This window comes from Pinus tabuliformis, chromosome J, assembly GCF_031772625.1.
Source record: "Pinus tabuliformis cultivar Carrire ecotype Pingquan chromosome J, CPIR1, whole genome shotgun sequence".
Classification (NCBI taxonomy): Eukaryota; Viridiplantae; Streptophyta; class Pinopsida; order Pinales; family Pinaceae; genus Pinus; species Pinus tabuliformis.
This window is the reverse complement of record NC_142295.1, coordinates 567494561-567516973: the sequence shown is the minus strand read 5'-3', so window position 1 is coordinate 567516973 and position 22413 is coordinate 567494561.

Here is a 22413-nt window from a genome sequence, read left to right as displayed (position 1 = left end):
GGAATCATCCATGATTTTTTTATTATTTCTGAAACTCTGTCCTCTTTTAACTAGTCTATATTATATCTGAGTGGTATGGAACCTAAACTTTCTAGATGATCAATTGAAAAAGAAATGGGTCGATTATCATATTCACCTTGTGCCAAGATTAAAGTAACATATTACATCCCTTTAAGAAGCCAATTTTTGTGCATTATAAAGTGGTCCAACCATGTCACTATATGAATTTGCTCACTTCTCCTATTTGTCCAAGTGTATTTACCTTTTTTGGGAGGTATACTACTATATCCCAATCACTCATTAAACCTTAAGTTTTCTCTTTGAAGGGGTCATGAACAAGGTTTCCTCCTTGATTCTCGGACAAGCGAAGAATGGTATAAAAATCCCCTCTTATAATGTTGTTATTATGCCACAATTTTTCTTTGAGAGAAATCAATGAGTCCCAGAACTTATATTTTTATCCATATAATATTGGTGCATACACATTACTAATAAAGATCTATTCACTAGTATTCTTTCTTTCCAATAACATTGCTACTCAAAATTCATATTTAACACTACCTATCAGACTGAAAAGAGAATCTAACCAAAAGGTACCTAGTCCACTAGAAGCCCCACAGGAAATTTGCATTCTGGTACTATCTCGCTAAAAGGATTTTAATGCATTTATTGCTTATTCTTCTTCGAGCTTGGTTTCTTGAAGAAAGGGGATCAAAGGTCTCTCTTGTTTTACTAAATCTTTATCTGACAAGTATTTTGAGGGGCTTCCCAAATCCCTTGTATTCCATGATAAGATTTTCATCATTTTTGGGGGGAGTTTTATGATTTACTACCTTTCGCTTTTGTTTGTTCTTTATCATTGGATGTTAATGACTTGAGAATCTTAGTAATTACTGGTTGATTTCCCAACTTCTTGTTTTTTTATGCTTCTGATTCTTGTGTTGTCTTATTCTGGTCCCTTCCTTTCTTTTTCTTGTTACTCTTTGTCTCTTGATTTTTGATCTTGTCAACCCAACTTAGGGTTTGGAACTTCTTCCTAATCATTATCCTTGATGGATCACCTTTGGTATCCATTGGCTTGCTTTTTAACCCCCCTGGTGTTGTTTCCTAATCTGGCTAACAAGATTCCAATATCATATTATGGTGTTATGTTTTTAACTTCTTTTTGGATTGAATCTAGGTTTTGGTTGTTCCCTTATTGCTCTGTTTCTACATCATTCTCTGAATATTTTATATCCCCTTCTTCTTTATCCAGATTCATGACTTCTTCTTCAGGAGCACGTTTCCTTTTGTTGTGATTTATTTCCACCTTGTCATTTTCTTCTTGAGACTGCAAAACCTCAAAGGGGTTTACTGAAGACAAATATGCATTTATGCCTTGTGAGGGTTGGGGTTTGTTTGCTGCCATTTTCCCTTATTCCCACCCTTTCTCTGAGTTTTCCATTGCTCCTATTACCTTGCTACCCAATCCTCCCCTTTTCCTTCTTGTGCCTTCTTACAATCTCTTGCAAAGTAACCATATTCATGGAAGTATTTGCATTTAAAGGGAAATTTCTCATAATCAAGGCTCTGCTAGTGACTCCATTCTCTCTTTGTGAGATTTATTTATGAGGGAAACCATTTCTCTAGATCTACGTCAATGCATATATTTGCACATGCAAATTGAAAAACTTTGGGTTCAACCCTATCCAAGTATTTTCCCAACCATTGCCTATTACGTGCAAACAATCATCACTCCAACAAGATTGAAAAAACTTTGGAAGCTTGACAAATATCGGAACTGCATTTGATATGTATTCATTTGGATTGAAGTCCAGTTACCATTTGTTTAGATACATTCCTTTGGACCCAAAGAAATATGGCCTATTTCAAAATATTACATCTTTATTTTCCTTAATTCAAAAAATAAATAAATAAACCAATTCCCACATGCATATAGGGCCAATATTTCCTTTCATCAGTGGTTTCCAAGTCTTCTCCAACCATAGCTCCATGGATCTTGGGGATGAATACTTTCCTGTGAATTTCCCCGCTAAAGCCCGATTCGAAAAGCCAATGAAGTTCTCCTAAACCACGTGGGAAGGGTCATTGATGGAATAACCTCCACCTTCTTCAAAAATAATTCTTGCACTTCCTTAGATTTGGCTTTTGGAGAGTGAAGCTATGAGGGCCTAAAAGGTTGGAACTTCATCCAATGGAGGGGGAGTAACCCTCTTCAAAGTAGCCATGTCGTGTTTGTAGCTAGGTTTTCAACGTGAGTCAGTATCAAGTTGCATAGTTACATTCAATATTGAAAGTCCTAGCTTTCTTATTCTTTCTCTTGGCTTCCCTCTCTATATTTCACAAGTATTTTTTGCAGCAACTATATTAAAAGAAAATAAGTAATTAAATTTTGTATTATATATATATGCATAACCAACCAAGATCCATCTTAACTGTGGATCTACAAAGCGCCAAGAGGGATCAAATCTTTCTTGACGTGCAAATCTCTTTTTAGAGTGAAAAGAGATTTGACCCTTCTCATTTCTTGGTAAATTTGGAGTTAAGATGTATTAGTAGGATGGTTTATTATTAGCCTTTAAATAATCCACATTACAAAATAATACCATGGGAAAAAACCATGGGTTATTCTTTTAATTTTATTTAATTTTGACTGATTCAAAATGTTAAATATTACAACATCTCTATAATATTGCATTGGAGAGCACCTCTTCATGAAATAAATTTAAATCTTATATATACTATATATATAAACTTAAAGGATAGAGGAGGAAAGGTGAATTAATGGTGGTCACACTTTATTCATGGATGTTAGGATCAAATTCCACTCCTTGGTGATTTTTGTGAATCACAAGAACCATGTCAAGATAAATGATAATATTTACTTGATAGTACACTAATTTTTCAAAATTTGATATATGTATGATGTGTATAATACTTCTAAGAAATTTAAGGTATACCTAACTATTTTTGTTCTCAAAATTCATTATCTTGGACATTTTAGTTCTTCTAATGGGGATTTACTTAGTAACTTGATAAGTGTGGAGTTGGTGGGAGTTCTAGTTGTGGATAAATCCAAGGCTTCCTTGACATTCAAGGGTGGGATTAGTAGAGGATTGAATAAGTATGCTAACATTCATACATCGTATATATTAATGACTATGGCTCTTGAGGATAATGTTAGGGACTTTACAATGTATAGTGATTCTAAGTTGTTGGTATCATGGTTAGAAGTATCACATGATTTTAGAGACATTTCTTTGAGATCACTTATATCCAAAGCTATGGATCTTGTGTATGGCTTTCAAAATATAAAATTCTATCATATTTATAGGGAAATAGTTAGGGGGTTGACAAGGAGGCCAATGCAGTAGTAGATTTAGATGTAGAGGTACTCATAGTATCTACATATGTTGTGGATTAAAATTATATGATTAGTTTCAAACAATGTTGAGCTATGTTGAATGTTGGTAGCTAATTATGTAAAATGTGGATAATGGGGAGAGATCAAGTTTATTGGTATGCTATGGCATACCATTGATAATACCATGTAAAAGGTGGATTATGGGGATTGTCAAGGTTATTGCTATGTTATGGCATAAATTTAATAACCAATTGTTAGTCTAGTAAACATAAGCGAATAGTGGGAGCAACAGGTATGGTGGGGATTCTTCATGGTCCCAAAGGAAATATGATAGCCTCTTATGCTTGGGTTCTTGGGAATATTTTAAAAGATACGGGTAAGGCATATTCCTTGTGGTGTTGCCTCTCTATATATAAGGAGGAAGGTGCAAAAACTTATCAATATTTTGAGATTTAATGTGTGTCCTCAAAGCAATGATTGGTAAATCTAATCCCCAAGGATGTAAATTAAAAATTCTCATTTCCAAAATCAAGTGAGATCTCTCTCTTTTTTTAAAAGATTCTCATTTTTCAACATAAAATGAGAATTGAATGAGGAGGTAGATCATTAGGCTAAGTCCACTTCGAATCTTAGTCTTACAAATTTGTTATAAATTGGGATTTATGACCATAGATAATACTCTAAATTCAGGATTATGTGGGTACTAATGAGCATAAATTTCAATATGAAACATTTGATGTTAACAAGCTAGGCTAGCCTTGGGAAACATTGCTCATGCAAGTGATCCTTATGCAAGGTAATACTAGGTTCATGGTGATTGAATGCAATCTAGTGCTCTAGTACAACCAATGCGAGACTATTGTAGGACCACGATTCATGCGACTCAAGCATATTTCACTGATGGTTTGTTGCTCTATGCTTATTAGTGCATGGTATTGGTGAGTATCTAATGTTCTCTAGATTGGATTTCTTGCATTTTTAGTGTCTTTGTGAGGTTTCTCTTTTAAGTTTTTCTATCATCCTTTTTGGTTCTTGCTTTCTCCTTTGTTAGTGTACCTACAAATAGAGGATTCAAAGTAGGGGGTGATGGTTTATGAGGGTTCTAGGGTAATATGATTTCAGGGAACTTTGGAAAGAAGTGCATCTAAATTAGGGAGCACTCCCCACCCCTACACATTAGTAATTAGTTTTTCCTTATGCACTTTCATAAATTGGGTTATGCACAAAGCATAAATCTCTCATTTTTCTCCTTGAATTTCTCATGTGTTGGTTAGATGTCTACAAGTTATATTTGATTAGGAAAGAATAAGGGATTCTAGTATTTTCATCCATTGTTGAGTTCATTGCTTGCTTCATAGCTAGAAAAAGAGGTTTTCATGCCTTTCGACTACAAGGTTTGATTATTGTTTTCATGGCAATAAGGTCTATACACTTGAGTGTTAGAAATTATTTGTTAACTATAGACATTTGGTTAATTCTATTGAGCTTAACCCTATGAGCTTTAAAAGTAGAATTTTCATAGATAATGTTGACGTTCAAGAGATTCATAGAGTCTTACGATGCCACAACGAGATAACCTAAGCCAATTGTAGTTCTGTGTTGATAATTTCCTCCAAAATTTCTAAACTAGAGTATGCTTGTATCATTCAAAATTTCAAAATTATGATCATATTACTGCTCTAGAAAAAAAAGGATGACTTCAGTGGAAATTGAATGTAAAAGTTTAAGAAGTTTCTTTCTCACCTAATACAAAAAAATCTCTTTCTATGACATCTAATGATCAAGAAACATGAAATTTGCTCTGAGCTACACTAAAGGAAGATGAGATAAAATCCAATGGAAATTTTAAACTCCCTTCGATTTGATGAGGGGAAGAATAGGAGGAAAGTGTCCATTTATGTTGCAAATATATGTATTGTCAAGTAATATGCATTTTGGATGTTTATATAAAATAGTGTATTTATAAGATATCTCTAATGTTTTTTTGGTAATTACTGTAAATTTTTTTGATGTAATTTTGTATCTTATCTAAAGCTAAAGGAATTATAGTGATGTAAGGAGTTGTCTTTAGTGCGATTTTTTGGATTTTTCGGTGCCGGAATCTGGTGGAAAAATTTGAGGTGAAATCTTGATTTGTGTTATTTAAACTAGTTTTTTCACTGTATATATGGATTTAGCACCCTGGAAAACCCCTAGGGCACTTAGATTGTAGAGGACTATCCATCAAGCTTGTGATTTCAATAAATTCTTACTAGATTTTAGAAAAATTACACCGGAAAAACCCACCCTAAAAAATTCCAAAAAATCACACTAAAAACAACTCCGTAATGTAATATATTTCAGAAAAACCTTTTTCTCATAAAAACAATGGTTATTGCAGTATTTATTTCAACGGTTATTTTCCAGGTTATTTTGCTTTGGAAATATGACGTTCTTTTATCTCTTTAAACGCAAAAATAAAAAACTACCCCATTAAATTTCCAAAATTACAGCTAATTGCTTACTAGATTTTCCCAAAATATGTTTTTTATCTGTAAAAATATCACATACATTTGCAAAACATATTGTATTTCAAAATTTATATAATACATTAAAAGATGAAAAGATTCATTTTGTAATTTAGCCAACTTCCAAGACATCGATCTATCTTGGTTCCAAAAGTTGGAGACACTGCCACATTGCCAAAATCGTTTGATAAGTTAACCAACCTCCAACACGCAACCTCCAACACGCAATCTGTCAAGGTTACAGAAGCTGGAGACACTTCCAGGTGTGTCAGATTAACTAACCTCCAACACATCCAGCTGGATAGGTGCGCTTTGAAGAGGCTGCCTGCCAGATTTCTTTGGTTATTTAAACCAACCGCCAACGCATCTGGTTGTCTGTGTGCTACAGTTTGAAGATGCAGCCATATTCTTTTAGTAATTTGGGGAACCTCCAACACATCGACCTGTTGACCCTACACTAGACAGGATGTATGATTCTTTTGGTAATTTAAGACTATTTGTAAATCGATTCTGGATTTTGGTTGAAAAAGAGAAGTTAACGATTAACTAGTTGAGAATTTAGCAAGTTCGAATTTAGCACGTTCTTATGTGTAATAGCTGGTTTTAATTTTTCAGGTAAAATCATGAAATTCTGGTACGATTTTGATAAAATTTGGTAGAGATTTTAGTAAATCCAAGTTTCAGCTATTAAATTTCGGGATTTTGGGTGCTTCAGAGGTTTTTGATGGTGCCAAATCTATATTGCCAATATCAAGATTAAGACACTCTTACTGTCAATTGTTCTTTTTTATTTTTAATTTCGACCATCTGAACAAATTTGCAGCTTCAGTAAACTAGGCATCTGTAATAAGTGGCACAAGTTAGAATTGTTGGTAAATTTCAAAATATATATTTTGAAAATTTAATTAATAAAAGTGAAATTAAAAATCAAATTCTTCTTAATTAAGTTTTTTGAGCCGACAGGCTCATTCTACAGTGGAGTATGAGGGTCATTCTACAATATGATGTGCAACAGTGTCTGTCCATCGAAATTGAAATTTTTTTCATGTACACCAAAACAAAAATTTTAAAAAAATCTAAAAATAAAAAAAAACAAAACAGAAAAAACTATACAAAACATTTAAATAATGTAAACTTATAAAAAAAATTACAGGGAAAAAAATTAGATCCTTGTAAGCTCATATTAAATCCAATTTAAGATGGCTGTACATTGATTAATATTTCAAAACCTCTAATCTTCATACTGTCAAATATCCCAAACTACAATACAATGCTATTTAGAAATAAGAAAAAAAAGAACTACACGAACGAGTAGGCTATTTAGAAATAAGAAAAAAAACAAACACTATTTAGAAATTAGAAAAAAAAAAGGAAACACAACAGTTCTGCAACCGAAGCTCATAATTATTGTAATCCTTATCGTTTTATTAATGTATTATCCCTCTAATTATCGTAATCTTTCTGGTTTTTCTAATGTATTTTTTTTAATCATTATTTTTTAGTAAGGAAAAAGCAAATTATATTACCATATGTGTTCAAGCTACATATTTTTCATCGCTGATATCCATAGCATAGCCTTTCTATATCATTCTAGGCTTGCATCTCGCTTCCTACCCAGCAAGCATGACTTAATATATATACATCGTTATACTTGCATGTAACATGATATCCAATTTGACACCCATATATAAATAGGGGTTATAGTAGCCAATGTGTACCAAAAAGAAATACATCATCTAGTGCATCATGAGAAGATATACATATTATCCACAGGTCCCCATATAAGTTTAACGCTTGGTCACAGAAGGAAAATAAACCAGAAGGAGTATCAAAAGAGAAAACAGTGAGTATACAAAAAATGCAACTGTAGTTACCCAGAAAAAGGAAACACCTCGACATCTAATATGGTGTCTCCCATCTTGATTTCTATGTGCATACCATCCAGTTGTTCCTGTAGCCCCTTCTTTGATAGCCGATCTGTAGTTTGGTTGAATTCCCTTCCAATGTGCATAATTGAAGAATTTCCAAAAGAGGACCAACGATTGTCGATTTTCTTGAGCCATCCGAGGAGCATTTGTTGATTGATTTTTGTGTTGGCATTATGATACAAGTGTTGTCCTTGATGGCAACTCACTCACAGGTCAATTCAGTTTTGGTAAAAGGCAACTCACAGTACAACCGGTATATTTAGAGGTTACAAGGCAATAGTATAGAAGAACAAGAAGATGGAACTAAGGTCTACTGATCAAAGAAAAGAAGGTAAAGGAAAAAGCTGATACATGCTGGTCCACTTAGTCAAAATAGCGTATACACGCTGTTCCACATAACAAAAAAAGCGTATATGTATACACACACTCCCACAAAAAGAAAAGCGCGTACATGATTGGAAAACCTAGGTTTTGGTCCAAGGTATTTGGTCTGTGGTATTGACCCTAGGTATTTGGTTCGAGGTATTTGGTCCGTGGTATTGACCCTAGGTATTTGGTCCAAGGTATTGGTCCTAAGTGGTTTTAGTCCAAGGTATTGACAAAGGGCCTAAAGCTATATAAGGAGGAGAAGATCACAAGGCCAAGTGTGCAAGTGTATGGGTTTCTAAGGAATACTCCTATCTGAAGTATATTTTATGTTGCAGGGGCTAAGTTTGTGATTTGATCTAAAATACTTTGTGCACCTTGAATTCAATATGGGATTAGAATCATGAGACTTGAAGTGACTTATTATTGGATGATCTGATATTGGTTGGGCTAGATCTGACTGTGTACACCTGTTTTATTCTTTAAATGTCGTGATCTGGGTTTGTCTGAAGTTCAGAAGTGTAACAAAGTTATGAGTTGATATTTGCATATATGTACGCTGGTTCATCTCTTCAAAAGCGCGTGTACACGCAGGTTATACCATTCAAAATAGTGTGTACAAAAGAAAAGCTTCTTTTTTAGATTTGACTGATCTATTTGATCAAATTCTGTTGTTTTACTATTGTCTGTCAATGAAGTCTTCTTAGATCTGAATGTAAAACTGAATGAATAAGGAGGCTGGTATTTGATTGATTGATTATATAAGTGAGAAGAAGTGATCTTTTTCGTTGCCTGTGTAAAGCTTTGTAAGTTGAGAGTAGATATTCAGTATATTGCTGGTTGGTACAGACTTGATTCAAAAGTTTATGTTTGCAGTAGTTTTGAAGGTATACGCAGGTTTGATTAACGGAAGTATCGTATACACGTAGTTTGGGTTCAGCCAAGTAGCGTATACACTCTGATGCATGGTTTTTGAGGTTAGCCGGTTCTCAATGATGATGCAGGTTTCTGGGTTCAACACAGTGTTCTGGTGTCAGTGATCTGATTATTGAGATTAACTGAATGTTGGTTGATGCAGTTTAAGTTTGAAAGTTTTTTATGCCTCTAGTATGAAAATTGGATGAAATGTGGCCTTCAGATTGTGGTGTTGTGATCCAGGAGTATCCAGTCTGAAAATTCATGAAACGTGGTCCCTGGAAGAAGAAAGAAGGTCGTAGCCTTCTGTAGGTCGGCGCCTACATACTAGTAAACAAATTGGCTTGTACAAGAGCTAGGGGGTTGCAACTCCCTTCCAGTAGAAGCTGGTAAACGAGAGAAGGTTGTAGCCTTCTGCAGGGGGGTGCCTGCTTATTGGGATGAGTCTGCACCAGTACAATATTGTAAACAGATTTTCTTATTATTAAAAGAAGACATAGACAACAGCAGCAGGTGGTTTTCACCCACATTGGGTTTCCACCTTAAATCTTGGTGTTCATGTGTGTTGCTTATGTGTGATGCTTTATTCTACTTTTACTGCACTGTCTAATAAGTTACTGATGTACTGGTTTAATATCAACACATGATAAATTATCTAGATCATAAGTTCTCTAGATATACGCTGGTTTCTCTAATCACAGTTGCGTGTACACACTAGTTCACTTCACTGAAGTAGCATATATAAATCTATTTGGGAAATAAAATTATTAATCTGATAATACTGATTCACCCCCCTCTTAGTATTATTTCCAACAATTGGTATCAGAGTAGGTCCTTCAAAAGAAGATTGATCGCTTGAAGGAAGATCTTTAAAAATGAATAATCATGAAGGCATGGGATCCATCAGACCACCAATCTTCAATGAGAGCAACTCTGTATATTGGAAAATAAGAACCAGAGCCTATCTACAATTGCTTGGAACTGATGTTTGAGAAATTGTGGAAGGAGAATATCAATTTCCAACAGCAATTCCTACAGACTCTGCAGGTAAGAAGTTATACGAAACTAATGCCAAAGTTTTCAATACATTACTAGGAAGTCTGTCAGAATTAGAATTTGTCAAGGTCATGCAACTCAAGACAGCCAAAGAAATATGGGACAAAATCATTCAGAGCTACGAAGGAGACTCTCCGGTAAAATGTGCTAAGCTTCAAACTGTCGGAATTCATTATGAAACTCTTAAGATGCATAATGATGATTGTGTAGCCAATTACTTTTTACATATAGATGAGATTGTTAATTGTATGAAGAATCTAGGTGAAGAAATAAAGGAAGTTAATTTAGTTGAATTTTTTTTGAGATCTTTGTCTTCTAAATTTGAGTTAAAAGAGTTCTCCATAGAAGAAAAACAGGATCTTCAAACTATCATTGTGACTCAACTTCATGGAATCCTAATTGCCTTTGAAATGAGAAAAGGAGGTCCATCAGATATGAGAGAAGCCGCATTTAAAGCATCAACAAAGGGAAAAGAAAAAGAAGAGAACAATGAATCAGGACACATTTCTGAAGAAGAAGATGAGATAAATTTTGTCAAGAAGATTTAATGGGGTTCTGGAAGGTTCATAGGTAAGCTACCTTTCAAATTATTTGCTTGTGGTAGAGTCGGTCATTATGTTGTCAAATGTCCTCATAAAGATAAATATGAAAAATGGAAGGAATATGCAAAAGGCAATAAGCAACAGGTTGTGAATAGAAGGAGTTACTATATACATGAAGATAGTGATGGTTTATCTAATAGTGATGAAGATGAAACTGAACAAGATTATAGACTTCTCATGGCCTATGAAAATGATGATTTTTTGGATGCATTAGAAGAGGAAGACTTTCATGAAGAAATCACTAAACTCAAAATCTGTTTAGAAGAAAAGAATATGATCATAGATACTTTGACACACCAACTTGTTGAAAGAGAAAAACACAATGAAAATCTAGAATGTGAAATTGTGGGTCTAAGAAAAGATCTTGAGAAGACAAAATCTCTCAATCTTAGATTTGCTAAAGGATTAGAAAATTTAAATGAAATTATCAAAGTTCAGCGTTCTCCTCTGATAAAGACATGTCTTGGATATACTGAAGAATCATCTCAATCACAGAAGCTGTCAACCTCCACCAGAAGCTATATTGATGCAACAAAGACCAGTGAACAATATGTCAATCGTCAACAAAGGCCTAAAACCCATTATCAGGTAAATCATACTCAATTTACTCCAAGGATGAATATCAATAGAAGCCGCAACCAACAGGTAAACAATGTCAAAAGATTCGATGGTCGCAAAAACTTCTTTAATGGGAAATGTTTTTCATGTCATAACATTGGGCACAAGGTTGCTCAATGCATTGCTTACAAAACCATCATGACTAGAGAAGCATGAAATCAAAGGAGTGTAACAGGAATCAAGAAAAGTTCCTATAATAACTTTTCTCCTCTTGAAAATGAAATAGAATGCTCGATTTGTAACAACTTTGGTCATGAAGAATCTGAATGCAGGAGCAAATTTCGGTGAACACTTCAAAAGGAGCAAACGCCATTAAATCCCAAGATATGGAGAAGGAAGGAATCTCAATCAGAAAGATGTGGTATAGCTTTGTATGCAGAAGGACAAGAAAATCAGTGGTACATCGACAGTGGATGCTCCAAACACATGACAGGTGATAAAGAGAAACTTCACTCATATAATGCTTTAGAAAAAGAAAAGAATGTCTCATTTGGAAATGACACTCTAGCTGTCATTAAAGGTAAAGGTTCTATTTTCTTGAAAGAAAAGGTTAAAGTTGGAAATGTTATGTATGTAGATGGTTTAAAGCATAATCTGTTGAGTGTCAGTCAAATGTGTGATCAAGGAAATGAAGTGGTGTTTTGATCAAATGGATGTGTTGTTCATGAGCTTGATATAGGAAAGACCATGATCAAAGGTACAAGAACTCCAAACAACTTATACATACTCAAAGGAGGACAACAACAATGCTATCTAAGCAAAATAGATGAAAACTGGTTGTGGCATAGAAGATTGGGACATCTAAGCTTTTCTCAAATAAGAAAAGCATGCAGGCTCAAGGCAGTTCGTGATCTTCCAGATATCAGCATCCCAAAAAATACCATATGAAAACCATGTCAAATTGGTAAGCAAACTAGAGTTCACTTCATTGAAAAGGAAGGGTCAGCAAGTAAGCCTCTTGAACTTATCCATACTGATTTATGTGGACCAACAAGGAAAAAGTCACCTCGTGGAGAAGAATACTTTATTTTGTTTATTGATGATTTTTCCAGAATGTGTTGGATAGGTCTTCTAAAGCATAAAGATGAAGCATTTGAAAAGTTTAAAGCCTTCAAAGCTTTGGTTGAAAATGAATCAGATCGAAAAATCAAATGTCTCAGATTTAATTGAGGGGGAGAACTCATATCAGAATAATTCTTTGACTTTTGTGAGCAACATGAAATAAAAAGACAATTCTCCATAGCAAAAACTCCTCAACGAAATGGTGTGGTAGAAAGGATGAACGTAACAATTCAACAAATGGCTCGAGCTATGCTAGATGAATCTGGAACTCCTGCAACCTTCTGGGGTGAAGCTACATTTGTTGCCGTGACTATTCTCAACAAAGCAAATGTTCGGGTAAATAGCACTCAAACTCCACATGAACTTTGGTATGATAAGCCTCCTACTGTAAAATACTTTAAAGTTTTTGGAAGCAAAAGTTTTATCAAAAGAATTGATGAAAAACTTGGTAGGTTTGAACCCAGAGCAGACGAAGGTATTCTTCTTAGTTATTCTTCCAGAAGTAAAGGATACAAATGTTATAATAAAAGACTTTGGAAAATTATTGAAAACATTGATGTTGTAGTTGATGAAGCATGCAGAAATCCAGAACAGATGAAATCAATAGAGGAATATGACAATGAGGCAGATGGGGATTGCTTTTCCACATCACATCAAAATGATATTGAAAAAGAAACCAATGAATCACCAGAAAAAGATACAACAGATAGGGAAAAGACTCAATCCAGGTATTTTAAGAAGAATCATCCAAAATCTCAAATTCTAGGAGAAAAAGGGTCTGGAGTACAGACAAGAAGAACTCTTATAGGAACCTCAAGTTATCTAGCATTACTATCCTCCACAGAACCTCAGAATGTAAATGAAGCCTACAAATATGAATGTTTTGTCAAGGCCATGGATGAAGAATTAGATCAAATTGAAAAGAATGATACTTCAGAGTTAGTTCCTAGACCTCATGATAAAAATATTATAGGAAAAAAATGGATATTTAATGAATGAAAATGGAGAAGTTATTAGAAACAAGGCAAGACTTGTTTGCAAAGGGCATCCCCAACAAGAAGGTATATATTTTGAAGAAAATTTTGCACCTATTGCCAGACTTGAAGCCATAAGGATGTTTCATACTATTTCTAGTTTTCGAAAATTCAAAGTATATCAAATGGATGTAAAATCAGTGTTTCTTAATGGAGATTTAGAAGAAGTTTATATTGAACAGCGAGAAGGATTCATTCTTGGAAATGATGCAAAACTTGTATGCAAACTCAAAAGGGCTCTCTATGGTCTAAAACAGGTTCCAAGGGCTTGGTATTACTGCCTTGACAAATATCTACAACAACAAGGATTTACAAAAAGTTGTGCAGATAGCAATTTATACACAAAGATTGAAAATGATAAATCGCTAATTATTGTTGTTTATGTTGATGATATCATTTTTGGTAGCAATGAAGAATCCATGAGTCAGAATTTTGCTTCAGTAATGCAACAAGAATTTGAAATGTCATTACTTGGTGAACTTACTTATTTTCTTGGTCTACAAGTTCAACAAACAAAAGATGGTATCTTTATCTCACAAACCAAATATCTCAAGCAGATCTTGAAAAAGTACAGAATGGAAGATTCTAAACCAGTATGTACTCCAATGGTAACAGGATGTAGTCTCAGCTCTAATGATGAATCACCAGTAGTAAACCAACCAACTTACAGATCTATGATTGGAAGTCTGCTTTATCTAATAGGTACCAGACCTGACATCATGCATGCAGTAGGAATTGTTGGAAGGTTCCAAGCAAATCCAAAGGAATCACATCTCCAGGCAGTCAAAAGAATTTTCAAATATCTTCAAGGAACTCAGGACTTTGGACTATGGTATCCTAAAGATACAGACCTTACTCTTCATGCATATACAGATGTTGATTGGGCAGGAAGTTTTGATGATCGAAAGAGCACTAGTGGTGGTGCATTCTATATGGGTTCCCAGTTAGTATCTTGGTTCAGAAAGAAACAAAGTTCGATTGCTTTATCTACAGCTGAAGCAGAATATGTGGCTGTTGCATCTTGCTGCACACAACTACTTTGGATGACGCAAACTTTTCAAGGCATTCAAATCACATATGCTCCACCCATCTCCATTCTATGTGATAATACAAGTGCCATCAGTATTTTAAAAAATCCAGTCATGCACTCCAAGACCAAGCACATACCCATCAAATACCATTTTCTACGAGAAAAAGTGCTTGAAAAAAAGGTCAAATTGGAGTATGTTCCCTTGAAAGAACAGGTTGTTGATATATTCACTAAACCACTACCTAGAGAAACATTTGAATATCTCAGACAAAAGCTGGGAGTAGTTGTTGCATCATCCTGCTGTTAAATCCAGTTTTTTAGAGGAAGGTTATTATACGCGGGTTTCATGAAGTATAGTCGCGTATACATGCGGGTTTTTATGGCTGAAGAAGCATATATGTTTTTTCTAACTGGAAAAACAGTGGGTCAGACTTTGATATGAGTGCTCTGTCTGATATTGATGATTACAGTCTAACGATATGCTTTGTTCATTAATTTTTATTTGACTGGCAAAGATGCCTTGATTAATGACTTGTTAACAATGTACAGTTAGTGTTGGCATTATGAGACAAGTGTTGTCCTTGATGGCAAATCACACTGATAACAAATCATAGTGCAGAAGGATAGCAGCAAGGAATTGATGATCAGTCTACAAGTATGAAGAAAAATATATACACGCTGGTTCACTATATACCAAGTCGCGTATACAAGCAGGTTCACTATATACCAAGTCGCGTATACGCAGGTTCGCTATATACCAAGTCGCGTGTACACGCAGGTTGGCTTCAGTAAAAGAGCGTGTATGTGGAAAACTTATCTTTGGTCCATGGCGGTTATTCCTTGGAAGTTGTGCCTATGGTTTTGGACCATGGTGTCTCGACGGACGTGTTGATCCCTAGTTTTGAAGTTGATGGTATTGTGTTACTATGGTTTTGGCCCGAGGTATTGAGCAAGGCCTAAGGCTATATAAGGAGAAGAAGATCATTAGGCAAATGTATCTGAAAAGGCTTGAATATCTGATGAAGTATTAGATCCAGTATGCAGGTTATTGGTTGATGATGTATTGCTTGATCTGAGCTAAGGAGAGATCTCATCGGTTGATGGAGAACAAGATCTAAGGAGAGATCGGGATCAAATGGTTTGAAATGAACTATCTTTATATGGTTGATTATGCATATTTCTAGATCTGCATACTGACGCAATGTTATGTTCTGGGTATAACTGATATCTGGTACAGCTGCAAGTTATGAAAAATTATTTTTAGATCTGTACGCAGGTTGTCTTCGGTAAAACCGCGTGTATACGCGGGTTGCCTTCATTGAAGTAGCGTATATCTTTTGGAGCTTGATTTTTGGGTTGCAGCTGGGTCTGACTATTATTGCAGAGTTTTGTAGTCTGCTCTGTGTTCTGGTGACTGGGTTTGACAGGGTTTCAGTGGTTCAGTGATTCAAAGATTGTTGATGCGAGTATTGGTTGTTTTGTAATCTGCTATGAAAGTTGAATGAATTGTGGTCTTCAGATTGTAATGTTGTGCTTCAGGAATATCCAGTCTGAAAATGTATGAAAAGTGGTACCTGAAGGAAAGAAGATTGTAGGCCTACACCTACGTACTAGTATCTTAGCTAGTACAAGAGCAAAGGAGGTTGGAGCTCCCTTCCAAGGAAGTTTGGAGAACGAGAGAAGGTTGAAGCCTTCTGCAGGTTGTAGCTTGCGTACTGGTATAAGGCTGCACCAGTACAAAAGATTGTAAACTGAAGTTCTTATTAAAGAAAGATAGAGACGACTTGCAGCAGGTGGTTTTCACCCACATTGGGTTTCCACCTTATATCATGGTGTTCATGTGTGTGGCTTTTGTGTGATGATCTGTTCTGTTATACTACATCTATTTACTCTTAATATGGTGAATAATGTCCTAATGCATTTAACTAAAGATAAACTAACTGAATTATAAGATTTATGGTTATACGCTGGTTTCTTTAGACACAGTTGGGTGTACACGCTGGTTCACTTAACTGAAGTAGCATATATGTTTCTGAGCATTGAAAAAGTTTTATTGATCTGATAATACTGATTCCCCCCCCCCCCCCTCTCAGTATTATTTCCAACAATTGGTATCAGAGCAGGTCCTTCAGAGAAGCTTGATCGCTTGAAGGTAGATCGTTCATCATGAGCAACTACGAGAGAGAAGCATCAATTAGGCCACCGGTTTTTGATGGGACAAACTTCAATTATTGGAAGGTAAGAGTTACTGCCTATCTTCAATCTCTTGGTACAGAAGTTTGGGACATCGTAGAGACAGGCTACACTTTTCCTTCAGCTACTCCTACAGATGCAGCCGAGAAAAAGAAATATGAAACAAATGCGAAAGCAGTCAATACTCTATTGGGATGTATATCTCAATCAGAATTCATGAAGGTAATGCACTATAAATCTGCAAAAGAAATATGGGACAAAATTGTCACGAGCTATGAAGGAGACGAATAGGTAAAGCGTGCTAAACTTCAAACTCTCAGGATTAAGTATGAGACTCTCAGAATGTATAATGATGAAAGTGTGGCTAACTATTTCCTTAGGGTAGATGAGATTGTTAATTGCATGAAAAAATTGGGTGAAGAAATAAAAGAGGCTATTGTGGTTGAAAAGGTTCTAAGATCTTTGTCCCCCAAGTTTGAATCTAAAGTGTCTGCCATAGAAGAAAAGGAAAATTTGCAAATTCTCACTATGTCTCAGCTTCACGGAATTCTAACCGCTTATGAAATGAGAAAGGGAGGTCCATCAAACAGAAGAGAAGTTGCCTTCAAGACTTCAGGCAAAGAAGATTATTATGAAGCAAGTCACGTGCCAGAAGATGAAGAAGAGGAATCAAATTTTGTCAGAAATCTTCAAAGGGGTTTTGGAAGGTTCAGAGGTAAGTTACCTTTTAAATGCTTTGCTTGTGGAAGAGTAGGTCATTATGCTGCCAGATGTCCTCACAAAGATAAGAATGACAAGGGAAAGGAACCTGTTAAATGGAACAAGAAACAAAATGAAAAGAAGAAAAGCTATTACACTCATGAAGATAGTGATGGTCTTTCAAATAGTGATGAAGATGAACAAGGTAATAGATATAAACTTTTAATGGCTTTTGAAGATGATGACTATATGGATGCTATAGATGTAGAAGGTTTTTGTGAAGAAATGAAAGATCTCAAAGTTTGCTTAGAAGAGAAGAGTGCTATTATTGATTCTCTACAATGTCAACTAGCTGAAAAGGAAAAACATCTTGAAAAATTGGAATGTGAGATTGTTTGTCTTAGAGAGGAGATTGAGAAAACAAAAGCAATTAATCTTAAATTTGTTAAAGGATCTGAAACCTTGGATGAGATTATCAATGTGCAGCGATCTCCTCTGATCAAGACAGGTCTTGGATATAATGGAGAAACATCTCAAGCATCTACCTCTAAAAGCTATCTTGATGCAGCAAGGAGAAGCGAGCAAAGGCCAAATAAAAGTCATCAGGTGAATCAGGGACAGTTTACCTCAAGAACAAATAAAGACCATCAAGAAATTGGGGACAAACTGCCTTAAGGACAAACAAAATCTACAATCAGCCTCAGGTAAAATCTTCCCAATTTGCTCCAAGAATGAATGTGAATAGAAGCTATAATCGGTTGGATGATAGATCTGATTATCGCAGAAGTTTCTTTAATGGCCAATGCTTTTCTTGCCATAACTTCGGTCACAAAGCAGCTCAATGTGTTGCCTACAAGACAATCATGACTAGAGAAGCTCAAAAACAAGGGAGAATGACTGGAACCATGAAAAGGACTTATAACAACTTTTCGGTTCTTGAAAATGAAGTTGAATGCTCTATTTGTAATAACTTTGGTCAAGAAGACTTTGAATGCAGGAGCAGGTTCCGGAAGACAACTCAGAAGGAACAAACCTCAAATGTCAGAACATGGAGAATAAAGGAACCGCAACCAGAAAGATGTGGGATAGCTTTTTATGCAGAAGGTCAAGAAAGTCTATGGTACATTGACAGCGGATGTTCGAAGCATATGACAGGGGACAAAGAAAAGCTTGAGTCATATACCGCATTAGAAAAGGGGAAGAAAATTTCTTTTGGAAACGATATCTCTGCAGCCATAAAAGGAAAAGGTGTTGCTCCATTGAAAGAGAAGGTAAAAGCTGGAAATGTTTTGTATGTTGATGGATTGAAGCATAATCTTCTGAGTGTCAGTCAGATGTGCGATCAAGGAACAGAGGTAATATTTAGATCAAATGGATGTTGTGTTCGTGACCTTGATACAGGTAAAACAGTGATCAAAGGAAGAAGGACTCCAAATAATCTATACATATTTGAAGAAGGACCACAACAATGCTATTTGAGCAAGGATGATGAACACTGGCTATGGCATCGGAGGTTGGGGCATCTAAGCTTTTCACAAATAAGGAAAGCATGCAAATATCAAGCAGTTCGTGGTCTTCCAGATATCAAAATTCCAGACAACACTATATGCAAATCTTGTCAGTTTGGAAAGCAAACCAGAACTAACTTTCCAGAGAAGGAAGGATCAGCCAACATACCTCTTGAGCTAGTCCATACAGATGTATGTGGTCCATTTAGGAAAAGGACACCTCGAGGAGAAGAATATTTGATATTATTCATTGACGATTTCTCCAGGTTTGTCTGGTTAGGGTTTATGAAGCACAAAGATGAAGCATTCGAAAAATTCAAATCCTTCAAAGCTTTGGTTGAAAATGAATCAGGACACAAAATTAAGTGCCTCAGATCTGACAGACGTGGGGAATTTACCTCAAACGAATTTTTCGATTTCTGTGAAGAACATGGGATAAAAAGAGAATTCTCTACAGCTAGAACTCCTCAGCAAAATGGGGTTGTGGAAAGAATGAACAGAACAATCCAACAAATGGCTCGTGCTATGCTTGATGAATCAGGTACTCCCGCAACTTTCTGGGGTGAGGCTGCACATGATGCGGTTATTATTCTTAACAAAACAAATGTCCGAGTAAACAGCACTCAAACACCTCATGAGCTCTGGAGTGGTGAGACTCCTTCGGTGAAGCATTTCAAAATCTTTGGGAGCAAATGTTATATTAAGAATACTGATGAGCAACTTGGAAAACTTGAACCAAGAGAAGATGAAGGCATTCTTCTTGGTTATTCTCCACATAGCAAAGCATACAAGTGCTACAACAAAAGACTTGGCAGAATTGTTGACAGCATTGATGTAGTGGTTGATGAGAAGGGATATATTCCTAGGCAAGTTCATCATGAAGACATTGAAGAAGATGAAGGCTACCCTCAAAGGCAGAATGATGAAGAAGAAGAACCTCAAGAAGAACCAGAGGAGCAGACAAGAATAGAAGAGAAGACTCCATCCAGATATGTTCAAAAGAATCATCCAGAATCTCAGATTGTGGGGCAGAAAGAAGCAGGAATACAAACAAGAAGAAGAATTGCAGAAGCTTCAAACTATTTGGCATTACTCTCTTCCACTGAACCACAAAATGTGAAAGAGGCATGCAAAGATGAATGTTGGGTCAAAGTAATGGATGAAGAACTTGAGCAGATCGAAAAGAACAATACTTGGGAATTGGTTCCTAGACCAAAAGTTAAAAATGTCATAGGGACTAAATGGGTCTTCAAAAATAAATTGAATGAAAATGGAGAAGTAATTAGAAACAAGGCCAGACTTGTTTGTAAAGGGTATGCGCAGCAAGAAGGAATAGATTTTGAAGAGACCTTTGCTCCTGTTGCAAGACTTGAGGCCATCCGAATGTTCCTTGCTCTCTCAAGCTTTCAAAACTTCAAGGTATTCCAAATGGACGTGAAATCAGCCTTTCTGAATGGAGACTTAGAAGAAGAAGTATATATTGAGCAGCCAGATGGTTTCATTCTTGGGAATGATCCAAACCTTGTATGCCTATTGCAAAAGGCTCTCTATGGTCTCAAACAAGCTCCAAGGGCTTGGTACTATCGTTTGGACAAATATCTTCACAAACAAGGTTTTTCAAAAGGATCAGCAGATAGCAATCTCTATATGAAAGTTGAAAATAACAAATTGCTAATACTTGTTGTGTATGTAGATGATATTATCTTTGGTAGCAATGAAGAGGCTATGAGTCAGAACTTTGCCTTGGTTATGCAGAAAGAATTTGAAATGTCATTACTTGGAGAATTGACATACTTTCTTGGATTGCAAATCCAACAAAATGAAGGAGGTATTTTCTTGTCTCAAACCAAGTACCTCAAGCAGATCTTGAAGAAGTATGGCATGGAAGATTCAAAGCCAGTTTGTACCCCCATGGTTACAGGATGCAGCCTCAGTGCAAATGACGAATCAGCAGCAGTTCACCAACCCACTTATAGATCCATGATTGGGAGTTTGCTTTATTTGACAGGTACCCGACCAGATATTATGCATGCAGTAGGAATTGTTGGAAGATTTCAAGCCAACCCAAAGGAAACTCATCTTCAGGCAGTCAAAAGAATCTTCAAGTATCTTCAAGGGACCCAAAACTATGGCTTATGGTATCCTAGAGATACAGATCTCACTCTTCATGCTTACACAGATGCAGATTGGGCCGGAAGTGTGGATTATAGGAAAAGCACAAGCGGTGGTGCTTTCTTCATGGGTTCCAGATTAGTATCTTGGTTCAGCAAGAAACAGAGTTCGATTGCCTTATCTACAGCTGAAGCAGAATATGTGGCTGCGGCATCTTGTTGCACACAACTTCTTTGGATGATGCAGACCTTGCAGGATTTTCAAATCACTTGCACTCCACCAGTCTCTATCTTATGTGATAATACAAGTGCAATCAGAATTTCAAAGAATCCAGTCATGCACTCAAAGACCAAGCACATACCAATCAAGTACCATTTTCTTCGGGAACAAGTGCTTGAGCAGAAGGTCAAGCTGGAGTATGTTCCTTCTAAGGAACAAGTTGCTGATATTCTCACAAAACCACTGCCCAGGGAAACTTTTGAATATCTCAGACAAAAGCTGGGAGTAGTTGATGCTTCATCCTGCTGTTGAAGCTTGTCTGTTCTACAGAAAAGTTGGTATACGCAAGTTACGTAAGGGATATCCGCGTATATACGCCGATTTATGCTGGGAAAGTCACGTGTATGGTGTACGCGTGTTGCAGAAAGCATATCCGCGTGCATACGCTATTTTATGCAGGAGAAGTCACGTATATGGAGTTCTGAACAGCAAGGGCAGACTCCGGTTGGAGAAGGTCTGAGATGGGTATGCCAGAAATCTTCAGGCACAGTTTCAGGGGGTGCAGCAGGCACAGGTTCAGGGGGAGCAGCTTAAAGTCTCATAAAGCATTGTTGGCATTTAGATGCTTTTGGTTCTAGTACACAACTGTTGTTGGTTTCAGGAGAAAGAGCTCAGAAGGAAATCTTGGTTGCTGATCTAAAAGATGTGTATCAGATGCTGCTTGTGACTTTCATAAGTCTTGGTCTAGATTTGTTGTCTCTATGTCATGTATCTCTTCTGTGATATCTCTTTTATGGTGTCAAGGTCATGTAACGGCCTATGTTGGTTTCCCCACTATGCCTGGGATGAATGATGTAATATAATTGGTTGGTTCTAATGTATCCCCTCTTGGTTGGGAGTATGGATGTATGTATTGAGTCTTTTGGTGATAGGAAGGTCCCTTATGGTGTATAAGTCTTGGTTCTTTTGAAGAACATCTTTTGCAGATCTTGCCTACAGTCAGAGGGAGCATGTTTCAGCACAACCAAGCAAAGATACCAGCATGTACTCAGGGGGAGCACAACCCTTTGCCCTTGATGACAAAGGGGGAGAGTGATTTGATTTGGTGTTGTTGCCATCAAGTCCAAAGGGGGAGATTGTTGGCATTATGAGACAAGTGTTGTCCTTGATGGCAAATCACACTGATAACAAATAATAGTG